At 38.5% G+C, this 13925-nt stretch overlaps 1 pseudogene; it reads left to right on the top strand.

Moving 5' to 3' along the window:
* The first annotated feature begins 461 nt into the window (after positions 1-461).
* LOC132564280 (uncharacterized) lies at positions 462-9246 on the top strand (annotated as a pseudogene).
* The last annotated feature ends 4679 nt before the right edge of the window (positions 9247-13925 follow it).

Below are 13925 nucleotides of genomic sequence, written 5' to 3'. Positions count from 1 at the left end.
CATGAGGTGTGATGTCACTGTTGTGAGGAGTGATGTTGGAGCCATGAGGGGTGATGTCACTGTTTTGAGGGTGGTATCACTGTTGTGAGGGGTGATGTTGGTGCCATGAGGGGTGATGTCACTGTTGTGAGGCGTGATGTTGGTGTCATGAGGGGTGATGTCACTGTTGTGAGGCGTGATGTTGATGCCATGAGGGGTGATGTCACTGTGTGATGGGTGATGTTGGTGCCATTAGGTGCGATGTCACTGCTGTGAGGGGTGATGTTGGTGCCATGAGGTGTGATGTCACTGCTGTGAGGGATGATGTTGGTGTCATGAGGTGTAATGTCACTGCTGTGAGGGGTGATTTTGGTGCCATGAGGGGTGATGTCACTGTTGTGAGGGGTGGTATCACTGTTGTGAGGGGTGATGTTGGTGCCATTAGAGGTGATACCACTGTTGTGAGGAGTGATGTCACTGTTATGAGGGGTGATGTTGGTGCCATTAGGGGTGATGCCACTGTTGTAAGGCATGATGTTGGTGCCATGAGGTGTGATGTTACTGCTGTGAGGGGTGATGATGGTGTCATGAGGTAAGATGTCACTGTTGTGAGGGGTGAATTTGGTGCCATGAGGGGTGATGTCACTGTTGTGAGGGGTGGTATCACTGTTTCGAGGGTGATGTTGGTGTTATGAGGGGTGATGTCACTATGTGATGGGTGATGTTGGTGCCATGAGGTGTGATGTCACTGTTGTGAGGAGTGATGTTGGAGCCATGAGGGGTGATGTCACTGTTTTGAGGGTGGTATCACTGTTGTGAGGGGTGATGTTGGTGCCATGAGGGGTGATGTCACTGTTGTGAGGCGTGATGTTGGTGTCATGAGGGGTGATGTCATTGTTGTGAGGCGTGATGTTGATGCCATGAGGGGTGATGTCACTGTGTGATTGGTGATGTTGGTGCCATTAGGTGCGATGTCACTGCTGTGAGGGGTGATGTTGGTGCCATGAGGTGTGATGTCACTGCTGTGAGGGATGATGTTGGTGTCATGAGGTGTAATGTCACTGCTGTGAGGGGTGATGTTGGTGCCATGAGGGGTGATGTCACTGTTGTGAGGGGTGGTATCACTGTTGTGAGGGGTGATGTTGGTGCCATTTGAGGTGATACCACTGTTGTGAGGAGTGATGTCACTGTTGTGAGGGGTGATGTTGGTGCCATTAGGGGTGATGCCACTGTTGTAAGGCATGATGTTGGTGCCATGAGGTGTGATCTTACTGTTGTGAGGGGTGATGTTGGTGCCATTAGGGGTGATGCCACTGTTGTGAGGGGTGATGTTACTGTTGTGAGGAGTGATGTTGGTGCCATTAGGGGTGATGCCACTGTTGTGAGGCGTGATGTTGGTGCCATGAGGGGTGATGTCACTGTTGTGAGGGGTGATGTTGGTGCCATTAGGGGTAATGCCACTGTTGTGAGGCGTGATGTTGGTGCCATTAGAGGTTATGTCACTGCTGTGAGGGATGATGTTGGTGCCATGAGGGGTGATGTCACTGTTTTGAGGGGTGATGTTGGTGCCATTTGGGATTATTTCAACACTGGTACGGATATTCAAGCTGTGCGGAGGTATCCCACTGCTTTGAAAGACCTTTTTTATTACCAAACAGAGTTATAAGAAAGCTTTCATATAATCGATATTTACAATATCGATTAGGATATTGACTTTCTTGTGTATCAGAAATTAGATGACCTGTGTATAAGGATATTTACTGACCTGTGTATAAGGATATTTACTGACCTGTGTATAGGGATGTTGTCTGACCTGTGTATAAGGATATTTACTGACCTGTGTATAAGGATATTGTTTAACTTGTGTTTGAGAATATTGATTGACATGTGTATGAAAATAAAGAATTATCTTTGTCTCATGATTTCACTGACTTGCGTATACGTGTAATGACCGACCTGTGTATGAAAATATATCCTGACATGTATTAGGATGTTGTCTGACCTGTGTATTAGGATGTTGTCTGGCCTGTATATTAGGATGTTGTCTGACCTGTGTGTTAGGATGTTGTCTGACCTGTATATTAGGATGTTGTCTGACCTGTGTTTTAGGATGTGGTCTGACCTGTTTATTAGGATGTTGTCTGACCTGTGTATTAGGATGTTGTCTGACCTGTGTATCATAATGTTGTCTGACCTGTGTATTAGGATGTTGTCTGACCTGTGTATTAGGATGTTGTCTGGCCTGTGTATTATAATGTTGTCTGACCTGTGTATTAGGATGTTGTCTGGCCTGCCTATTATAATGTTGTCTGACTTGTGTATTAGGATGTTGTCTTACCTGTGTATTAGGATGTTGTCTGACCTGTGTATTAGGATGTTGTCTGACCTGTGTATTATGATGTTGTCTGACCTGTTTATTAGGATATTGATTGACCTGTGTACTAGGATGTTGTCTTACCTTTGTGTTAGGATGTTGTCTGACCTGTGTATTAGGATGTTGTCTGACCTGTGTATTAGGATGATATCTGACCTGTGTATTAGGATGTTTTCTGACCTGTGTATTAGGATGTTGATTGACCTGTGTATTAGGATGTTGTCTGACCTGTGTATAAGGATGTTGTCTGACCTGTGTATAAGGATGCTGTCTGACATGTGTATAAGGATTTAATTAACTTGTATATTAGGATGTTGTCTGACCTGTGTACTGGGATGTTGTCTTACCTTTGTGTTAGGATGTGGTCTGACCTGTGTATTAGGATGTTGTCTGACCTGTGTATTAGGATGTTGATTGACCTGTGTATTAGGATGTTGTCTGACCTGTGTATAAGGATGTTGTCTGACCTGTGTATAAGGATGCTGTCTGACATGTGTATAAGGATTTAATTAACTTGTATATTAGGATGTTGTCTGACCTGTGTATTAGGATGTTATCTGACCTGTGTATTAGGATGTTTTCTGACCTGTGTATTAGGATGTTGACTGACCTGTGTATTCGGATTTTGTCTGACCTGTGTATTAGGATGTTGTCTGACCTGTGTATTAGGATGGTATCTGACCTGTGTATTAGGATGTTGATTGACCTGTGTATTAGGATGTTGTCTGACCTGTGTATAAGGATGTTGTTTGACATGTGTATAAGAATGTTAATTAACTTGTATATTAGGATGTTGTCTGACCTGTGTATTAGGATGTTATCTGACCTGTGTATTAGGATGTTGTCTGATCTGTGTATTAGGATTTTGTCTGACCTGTGTATTAGGATGTTGTCTGACCTGTGTATTATGATGTTGTCTGACCTGTTTATTAGGATATTGATTGACCTGTGTACTAGGATGTTGTCTTACCTTTGTGTTAGGATGTGGTCTGACCTGTGTATTAGGATGTTGTCTGACCTGTGTATTAGGATGATATCTGACCTGTGTATTAGGATGTTTTCTGACCTGTGTATTAGGATGTTGACTGACCTGTGTAGTAGGATGTTGTCTTACCTTTGTGTTAGGATGTGGTCTGACCTGTGTATTAGGATGTTGTTTGACCTGTGTATAAGGATTTAATTAACTTGTATATTAGGATGTTGTCTGACCTGTGTATTAGGATGTTATCTGACCTGTGTATTAGGATGTTTTCTGACCTGTGTATTAGGATGTTGACTGACCTGTGTATTCGGATTTTGTCTGACCTGTGTATTAGGATGTTGTCTGACCTGTGTATTAGGATGGTATCTGACCTGTGTATTAGGATGTTGATTGACCTGTGTATTAGGATGTTGTCTGACCTGTGTATAAGGATGTTGTTTGACATGTGTATTAGGATGTTGTCTGGCCTGTGTATTAGGATGTTATCTGACCTGTGTATTAGGATGTTGTCTGGTCTGTGTATTATGATGTTGATTGACCTGTGTATTAGGATGTTGTCTGACATGTGTATTAGGATGGTATCTGACCTGTGTATTAGGATGTTGATTGACCTGTGTATTAGGATGTTGTCTGACATGTGTATAAGGATGTTAATTAACTTGTATATTAGGATGTTGTCTGACCTGTGTATTAGGATGTTATCTGACCTGTGTATTAGGATGTTGTCTGATCTGTGTATTAGGATTTTGTCTGACCTGTGTATTAGGATGTTGTCTGGCCTGTGTATTAGGATGTTATCTGACCTGTGTATTAGGATGTTGTCTGGTCTGTGTATTATGATGTTGATTGACCTGTGTATTAGGATGTTGTCTGATCTGTGTATTAGGATGTTGTCTCACCTGTGTATTAGGATGTTGACTGACCTGTGTATTAGGATGTTGTCTGACCTGTGTATTAGGATGTTGTCTGACCTGTGTATTAGGATGTTGTCTGACCTGTGTATTAGGATGTTGTCTGACCTGTGTATTAGGATGTTGTCTGACCTGTGTATTGTGATGTTGTCTGTATTATGATAGATTGGTTGGATTGGGTGGGGAGGGATACAATAGGAGAGTTCGAGCAAATTCTTGAAAATCCTTCTTCTGTTCCCTGACCTGTTTCCATAATCACGAATTTCATGCAAGAAGGTATCGCGTGACTAGTAACACAAGGGTTCATCAAAGGATGCAGGTTGATGAATAGTATCGGGAAGTTTTATGGTCGCCATAGAGATCTCATTGAGAAATATTAAATTTGTGCGGTATGAATCTGGACGTATTTGATGCTCATTTGTTTGTCTGTTGGTTCCGTTTTTGTATACCTTTTTATCTTTAGATAACACGACATCAGTTACTTGGATTTACCAAGGTTTACAACTTTACATGGCGGGTGTCGTTGATAAAGCAGAAAGACGCTTACTCTTCCGGAACACCTGGTCTTATTCTCCTTGTACTTTTTCAAGTCTCCGTGTAAATCGTTCTTTTGTTCATATTTTGCTTTAGTTTTATGAAATTTGAGTTTGAATTATGATTATGTTGCCATGTTGGGATTTTCGCGATGCTTTTAGTTTATCTGAGTTACGTTATTACGTTGTTACGTTACTGAATTATTGTGTTTCGCTGAACAATCTTTAAAATAACAGGTGGTAGACACTGCTGATCCCCGAGGTTTGCCTTAACCTGTTTGTCATTCATTTGAAAAGCGGCACAGTTCAGAAATACACTGACAGAAATACACATGCTCTTGACCCTGTTCTAAAATCACAGGATCAATGAAAAATTATGAAATTACTGTAGTATTCAATTATGGGCTGCATCATCACCCAGTCTTAATTTAGACTTTTCCATTGATCACTTTCGAGTTTCCTTAGTCGTCTCCTCGGCTTTTATATTTAGTCCCTTTTCATCACTTTCGAGTCTTAGAAGGACGAAACAGCTGCATGATACAATTATCTTCATTGTTTACCTCTACAGTATCTAACTCTAAATTATATTTTGAAAAAAATGTGCTTTTCACTTGTCTGTCTTTTGTATACTCTTTAGTCTGAGGCATCCTTGGGTGAAGAAGAATCAATTTTGTATAAATGGTGGGTCTTTGGCGTGAGGGGCACGGTAAAAAGTGGAAACTTAATAAGTTCTGTAAAAAAAGATAGGAGTTTGCCCAAATTTAGTCTGAAACACCTTATTTGTAAAAGGAAATCAGTTTGCAGAAACGTTGTGTCCCAGCTCCCTAGGGCAGAAGGGACAGTGCCCTGTAGGGGAAATAGAACCGGTTCCTTAGAATCCTTCATCTGCTGAGAGGATGGTAGAATTCTGTCAAAATTGGCTCTGGAACATCTTAGAATTTACCGGAATCACTTATTCCCCATAGCGAAAATACAGCAAATTGTTAAAAAAAATCCTTCCACGATAATGCCAGGATTCTCCTGTAATTGGGTATGAAGTATTCTTTGGTGAAGGTAAATCAGTTGTGTAAAAATACTGGGTTTTCAAGCCCCGTGCTGTGGAAGACACTTGGCCCAATTGGGGATATCTAGCAAAGTCTGTAAATCCTTAATCTTAATGAAAGTGAGAAATACAGGCCCTATGGGTGAAGACGTGTATATAAATATTCAATGTTCGGGTAAATCACAGAATGAATATGACGCCTGCGTTTAGACATCCATGGTCATATTAATCGAATTTTGTTCTTGCTTTGTACCCAGAGACACAGAGCACAATTACCACTGAGAAACTTTTTTAACAAACTTTTCTGTCATCTCCTAAAATGTCACATCTTTGTCTTCTTAATCAACTCTGTTGCAGATGGCATAATAATTATTTTCTCTTTTTCTTGAATCATTATGGTCCTTGTATTTTACAGAATGGAGTGAAAAGCTGACAGTTATGATAAGTAAGTATGCTAAACAACGTCAAGCATGAGGATATTTTACTTCAAGAGCGATATTTACTAAAAGGATAAAGAAACGCAAGGTGAACTTTAAACCAAAAATTGAGTATGCTATCGGGCTTCATTTAAAACGAAATTTTGTATACCTACAGATAAATTAAAGCTTAAAAATTTCCAAAGTCTGTATTTTGCATCTGACAATTTGTTTAGAGGTACTAACGATTAAATTGAATGGACCCATAGGATTTTGAAATTGAACTGAGTCATCAATATCTTGTGTGTCCGCCGTTTGCTGTGGTCACGGCCCTTATTCTTCTGGTCATAGAGTTCATGAGAGCGTTAATCCGTCTTACGTTGATGTTGTCCCACTCTTCAATTAGAGCTCTGGTCAACTGCTCTCGAGTAGCAGGGGGTGGCTGGTGCTTTCGAACATGTCTATCCAACTGGTCCCAAAGATGCTCGATAGGGGACAAATCAGAGCTATATGGCGGCCAATCTAGTGGTTGAATGTTGTTGTTGGCCAGAAAGACTTGGCAAATCCTTGCTACGTGGGGCCTAGCATTATCCTGCAGGAGGGTTAGATTATGCTGCTGTAAGAAAGGGATAACATGGAGTCGGACTGCTGTTAACTGCTGTTAACTGCAGTTAAATTGAAATCAATAACCAATGGTGATTTTAACCCGTGTGAGATTCCTCCCCACACCATTACTGAACCGACCCTAAACCTATCCCTCTCTACAACGCAAGCGTCCGTAAAACATTCGCTACGACGTCGGTAGACATGTTGACGGCCGTCAGATCGATAAAGACAGAATCGAGACTCGTCCGTGAAGAAAACGTGTCTCCACTGCCTCAGTGGAAACTGTCATGGAGCATGTGCAGCGACCCAGGCCATACGACGCTGAAGTCGTGCAGGAGTAAGGTGTGGACTTACGTAGGGGCGACGTGCTCTTACACCAACTTCTCGTAATCGATTCCTTATAGTTTTTGAACATATAGGACGACCATGATTTCCACGAACATTAAGTGCACTCTCAACGGCAGTAAGGCACCGATTACGCACGTGAGAGACGAAGATATAGCGATCATGACGTCGTGACGTTATGCGCGGACGTCCTGACCTATGTCGATCGGCCAATCGCCGAGTTTCCCGAAGATGTCTTACAAGACGTTCTATGGAGGAATCACCTAGGTGCCTAGCAACCTGATTTTGCAGCTGTCCTTGCATCAGCATCTGAATGGCCTGACCCCTCTGAACTTCTGTGAGTCGTGCCATTATTAGAACGAATCAAATTCTAAATTAATTTTAGGGAAACAGTTGGTCTGTATAAAGACTAACGAAGAGTGACTTGACCAACGCTGCATGAAACCAGAACAACAAGGTGCACGAGATTCTTGGTTTTTCCTTCCTCCATTTACCAGAGCTGCGCACTGTACCGTGACTAAATTTTCGATACATGACAAGGTGTAATATGACCTTATTACTCAATCCACAAAGTTTCACTTTATTTGGAGAACGCGTTTCCAAAAAATATCGGAATAAATATTACCCTGCTTTTCTTTATCATTTCAGTATAGTATGTCGTAAATAAAACCAATCAGCTTGTGTTGAGTTGTTGTCAGAAGTGTAGTAAGCTTATGCTCTGTCATCTGAAAAAATCAGTAACTTTAGGATTGAAGTCATTATTTTTATAGTAATTTGCGTAATTAAGGTAATGTAAAATATGTTTACACAACCGTGTTTAGAACTGCCTTCGGGTCTTACTAGTTTTGTAAAAAAAATTTGTTAATCTGGACATATCTTTATTTTCAAATTTGTTAAAATATTTTTGACTGAGAAAACGAACCTCCCTCTAATTGCATAAACAACAAAAGCAACAGTCAATCATCAAACTAGACCAGAGATAAAAAAAGCTCTAGAAAAGGCCAAAAAGTATATTCAAAGGAAGGGCATTGTCATCATTAATGGCGCCACAGAGGACGGGAAGACATCAATGTGCTACCAACTGTTGAGGTGGCTGATGGACGATGATACTGGACATTCAAAAGATCCTTTACAGCTTTACAGCATGAACAAATGGGATTGCATGGTTGAGCTAAATGCACGGTTATCTGTATTTGTTGATGCTATAAGTGGATAATTGTTTTTTAAGAAATGAAGAAAAGAGAAGACTAGATACAATCTGCATTTTGTGGTTAACTAAAAAGAAAATCAAATAATTTGATTTTAAATGGCCGAAATGAAAGTATCTCAAAGTCTTCCTGTATATTATTCAGTGCAGAAGATACCATAGACTTGCGAGGTAAACATTGCATGACGAGCAAGGAAAAAGAATTGATGTTAGAAAAGTATGTCCCAGACATTTAAAGATTAGCTGGTGGAAGGGTATCTGAAATAGTCAAACATGCGCCTAATATAGGATTTTCGCAGTGCTGGCAACTGTTTAGAGATTTTTCTGACTTAAGAGATCAGGGGGTCAATTTCCTCAAGAAACCAATTGATCACTTAAAAGAAACACTGAAGAAATTACCAAAAGAGCACTTTAAAGCTCTTCTGTTTCTCTTCTTAAATTACGGGAAGGTTTAGATCCTAACGGTGAAAGCGTTGACAAGAAAGGTTAGATATAGCTTTTCCTGGAACTGAACTTGATTGTGCAGCCAGAGTCAGATCATTACGGAAAAGTTTAGTTGAAATGAACAAATGTTTGTTTTTTTTATAAAAACAAATGATGATGATAATGATGATGATGGTGATGGTGATGATGATGACGATAATGATTTATTTTACAAGTTTTCTCATGATTATATCCAGGAAACAGTTGCCCTTTTGTATGGCAATGACACCAAAACTGGATTCATAGAAAATTGTCCAGGGAAGTTTCTCTATTACATTACAATATCAAAATCTACTCACAACAGAATAGTTATATCATCTAGTCATGATATTCACATGTATAAACGTTTAGTCAGAGAATTCAAATAAAAAAAATCTCCACTGACTTCATAGGTACATTAGATTTATGAACAGATAAGAAGTTACTGGAGGCACTTATCATTTGGTTGAATCGTCAGAATGTCGATAAAAACTTATGTCTCCATATTAAACAGCGACTGTTGAATGTTTGTCTGGTGCAGAAGAATATGTGTCCTTAGTGTCTGAGGTCGGTGTGAAGCCTGATGATATTACGCTCTTTGGAGTGGTAAAGACAGGAAACTATGGATTATTACGCAGAGTGGAGAGCTTGAACCTTACCTCCTTGTGTCACGTATGATATGAAGGTACACAAGAGTTGGGTGTTTGCTCCGTACATATCTCAGTCAGTGAATGAAAAAGGGGTAACAATACTACACGTGAGCTGTGCGAATGGACACATTGAGATATGTAAATATTTGTGTGAGACATATACTGAACTACCTACAGCTGTTGATAATGACGGTAGGACAGTGTTACAGGTGAGTTGTGCGAAAAGACACATTTAGATATGTAAATATTTGTGTGAGACATATGCTGAACTACCTACAGCTGTTGATAATGACGGTAGGACAGTGTTACACGTGAGCTGTGCTAATTGACACATGGGTATTTGTAAATATCTGTGTGAGACATATCCTGAACTAGTTACAGCTGTAGATAATGAAGAATTTACAGTGTTACATGGGAGTTGTGGGAATGGATACATGGAGATATGTAGGCATCTGTTGGAGACCTAACCAGACCTAGCAAAAGCTATAGATAAGAATGGATGAGCAGTGTAACATAAGAGTTGTTATAATGGACATATGGAAATATGTAAATATTTGTGCGAGACATATTCTGAACTAACAACAGCTGTAGATAATGACGGCTTGTACTGTTACATAGCTAGGTGTAAGTCAGTTGTAGATGACCGAGTGTTCAACACATGTAAACCAGTTTGTAGCGACAACAGGAATATAACATCACAGCCATACTCACCAATAACAGGGAATCGGTTTAAGACTTGTTAAAGAAACATACAGAGGACAATAATATTGAACACAACCTTTTGTATGAACATCTTATGAAATTGTTTAACTGATAAACTGTAGAACTACAGTGTAAGGGAGGAATTTGTCACTATTCTCTCCTATCTTCTGTCCACTTACTTGTGACACATGATGTAGAACTAGACAAAGATGCAGACTGTAGACGACTACAGTGTGTGGGAGGGATCTGTCACTATTCTCTCCTATCTTCTGTCCACTTACTTGTGTAACATGATGTAGAACTAGACAAAAATGAGGGCTGTAGACTAAAGTGTGTGGGAGGGATCTGTCACTATTCTCTCCTATCTTCTGTCCACTTACTTGTGTAACATGATGTAGAACTAGACAAAAATGAAGGCTGTGGACTACAGTGTGTGGGAGGAATCTCTCACTATTTTTATGTATAATGTCCTCTTCCTAGCTACAAAGAGACCATTTATTATTATTTCATTTTGAAATGATGACAATGTCCTTATGCTGTACCATGTTTCCATGTTCTAAATAAATTGGCCATAATCATTCATGGACATTTGTTTGAGGTCAGTTTATGGATTCTTTATTGTGTCAGAAAATGTGCCTGAAATTTATTCTTGCAATTTAATATTCTTGTCAATTTATCATAAATGTACTGTGACTATAATTATAATTCATTGAAAAATGTTACTGACCAGTTTTGAAGAAAACATAATTGGATTGAAACGGCTGTTTCAACATCATGTATGGTATATTTCTGTATAATTCTTATCAATATATTGTTTTTTGCTATGTTATACTTTTCATATGAATATGTATTAATATCGCTAAGTTTAATACATAGGTGATCAGATATCATTGTTCAGAGAATGATACAAGGAAAAGGACTTTCCTACGGTTCATTCACAAGTTTATTTTATTACATCGCATTATCATGACGTCAAAGTTAAAGGTCAATGGGTAAATTTACAAAAGTCAGTGAAGATACATAGCTGTTGTTTCAATTTTTTCAATAAAATGTACGGTTTAGATATAATCATTTTTTTTTATATTTGACATCGCCATAATGTGTGTTATATAATTGTGTGTGAAAAATGGGAAAATCGAATCTAAATTTGCTAGTATACATAGGTGTGAATTAAGAAATCTGTTTAAAAATCTGCATTTCACATTATAATATTCATATCAAAGCAACAACTACTATAAATATGCATTCATTAATGAACACATATTTTTGTTGTCGTAGTCAGGTCATCTGTCATTTTTTTCTATAAGTTTAATATATACTTCAGTTATATTTCTGAAATGACATGTTTCAATTATGTTTTAGTCCATGAACATTAATTGCAATATTAAGGCCTACCAAGTTTATTTGAATGAATGACCTTGATCTACGTTCAATGTCACAGGAGTCAAATATGCTAAAGTATTCAAATATTCAATATCAACAGTTGTCATTTACATTTCAATGTCAGAATAGAAAATTCTTCTATTTCATGTTATAGACACTTGTGAGCATTTCTGCATGTCTATTATGTATCAAATATATATATAATCACAACGAGTTAATCATCCTACTGAAACATGTCTTTTTGTCATGTTTTGCCAAAAATTGTCAAATGGCATGATAAATTAACGTCTGTGATAAGAGATAATCTATACCTCTTATCATTACTTCTCAAAAAGTGCAATAGGTAGTGATTGATAGGCTTGTGGAAATACTACCCAATCTGCTGTCATGTTAGCTTTATGATATTGACTTACCCTAACTATCCTAGGAGGTACGTGGCTATTGGCCTCTTGTTTTACTTCTGTCATCATACCAGTATTATCTGTTGTCCCACTGTAAATAATTTTATAACTTGTTAATTCCAAGATGGCCTCAATATCACCAATATCCCCTGGAGAGGAAGTTAAGAGTAAGATTATGTGTAAAATCTATGTTTTCTTAAATTTATTTTTTTCCGGAAAAATGAATAGTAAGAGTAAACAAGGACGGCTATGGTGTCATGTCTGGTGTTTAGAAATCACAGGCAGCATGTCACTCTTCATCTACAGTATTTCCTTCACCTGAATTGCCAGTGTATCTACCATCAACTGCATGTGTCTCATCTTTTCCACAAAGGCCCAAAGACCCAAAGGGTCGAGATGACCTATAGCCATCGTGCTTAGTCCGTCGCCGTGCGCCGTGCGTCGTCCGTAAACTTTTCATTCAAAACTTCTTCTCAAATACTAGAAGGCCTAGGGGGCTAACATTTGGCCCATAGCATGTTGGCATGGAGCCCTACAAAGTTTGTTCAAATTAATGACCTTGACCCACAGGGGTCAAATATGTTAAAATAAACAAACGACTTCTTCTCAATAAGCAAAAGTCCAAGAGTGCTGATATTTGGCCTGTAGGATGCTTGGAGGATGGACTACCAAGTTTGTTCAAATGAATGACCTCGACTCACTTTCTAGGTCACAGGGTTCAAATATGTTAGAATTTTTAAACAACTTCTTCTCAACAACCAAAAGGCTCAGAATGCTGATATTGGGTCTGTAGGATGCTGGGATGAAGGGCAACCATGTTTATTCAAATGAATAAAAAGCCCATTGTTTTAACGGCAGACTCACTGTTGTTAGAGTTGGCTTGCTTTTTGTCAGATGACCGTTAAGGCCCATGGGCCTCTTGTTAAGTTATGGAGTTGAATTTTAAAAGCTGATGAAAATGAATCACTCATATGATCCACTGATAAAAGTGCCATCAATCATCATAACAAGTGCCTTGTAAATATTCTTGTGTTTCTTTTTCATATGGACATGTGCAAGATCAAAATATTCCATCAAAGGATACAAAAATTTGGGTCAGAACCGATGTGTGCAAATGTTTTTGACCAAAAATAATGTACCCAAGGGTAAAGGCATCTACCCCAGTTTCTATCCTACATAATGTACATGTGTGTTACCAAGTATTATAACTCATAACTCTCTTTACTTAAAGGAATATTTTGCACAAATTACATTGTATCTTTTCAAAATTACATATAGCATATATGTGTTTTAATGAAAATTGTGCTCCTCAATCTCCATATACATATGACATACAATATTAGAATAAAAGAAATCCCATATAAATCTATCTAGGTAGTTTTCTGAATGTTCATGTAACCTTAATAGTGTCAGGATAGTTGTATGTAAAGGTATTAAGATGCAATAGTTTCAATAGTCATTAAATAGAATGCAGCCAGAAAATGTGCAAAAAATCCTATTAAACCATTTACAGATTAACAGACTACAAAGAGTGACAGAGGAAGATGTCAAGCATTTGATTGGAGATTGTGCAGCATTTGAAAGGAAACTGTTAGAGAACCAGGTGGTTATCACAGTGTGAGGAAAGGTATTTATTCAATTTGTTATATCTGAATTGTTGGAATGAATGGTGCATTGGTTAAACCTTTCATTAGGCCCAAAGCATTACACCAAACTGAAACTATAGTACCACATTAATAAGAAGGCCTGTGCATATAGTTTTCAATGGATGTTTGATTACATAATTTTCCAAACAGTGTCTGTGGCAACCAACAAATTTGTAGTATGACAACGCAAGTTGTTGCATGACGAATGTCATCATGATGCTAAAATACACATCATAAATACATAAAAATGAAAAAAAAAAAAAAAATAACGTAACCTGTTCAATGC

Source organism: Ylistrum balloti, unplaced genomic scaffold, assembly GCF_031769215.1.
Source record: "Ylistrum balloti isolate Yb309-2 unplaced genomic scaffold, AGI_CSIRO_Ybal_v1 Utg372124, whole genome shotgun sequence".
NCBI lineage: Eukaryota > Metazoa > Mollusca > Bivalvia > Pectinida > Pectinidae > Ylistrum > Ylistrum balloti.
Note: the sequence above shows the minus strand (reverse complement) of the source record. Positions and strands in the feature narration are given on the sequence as shown.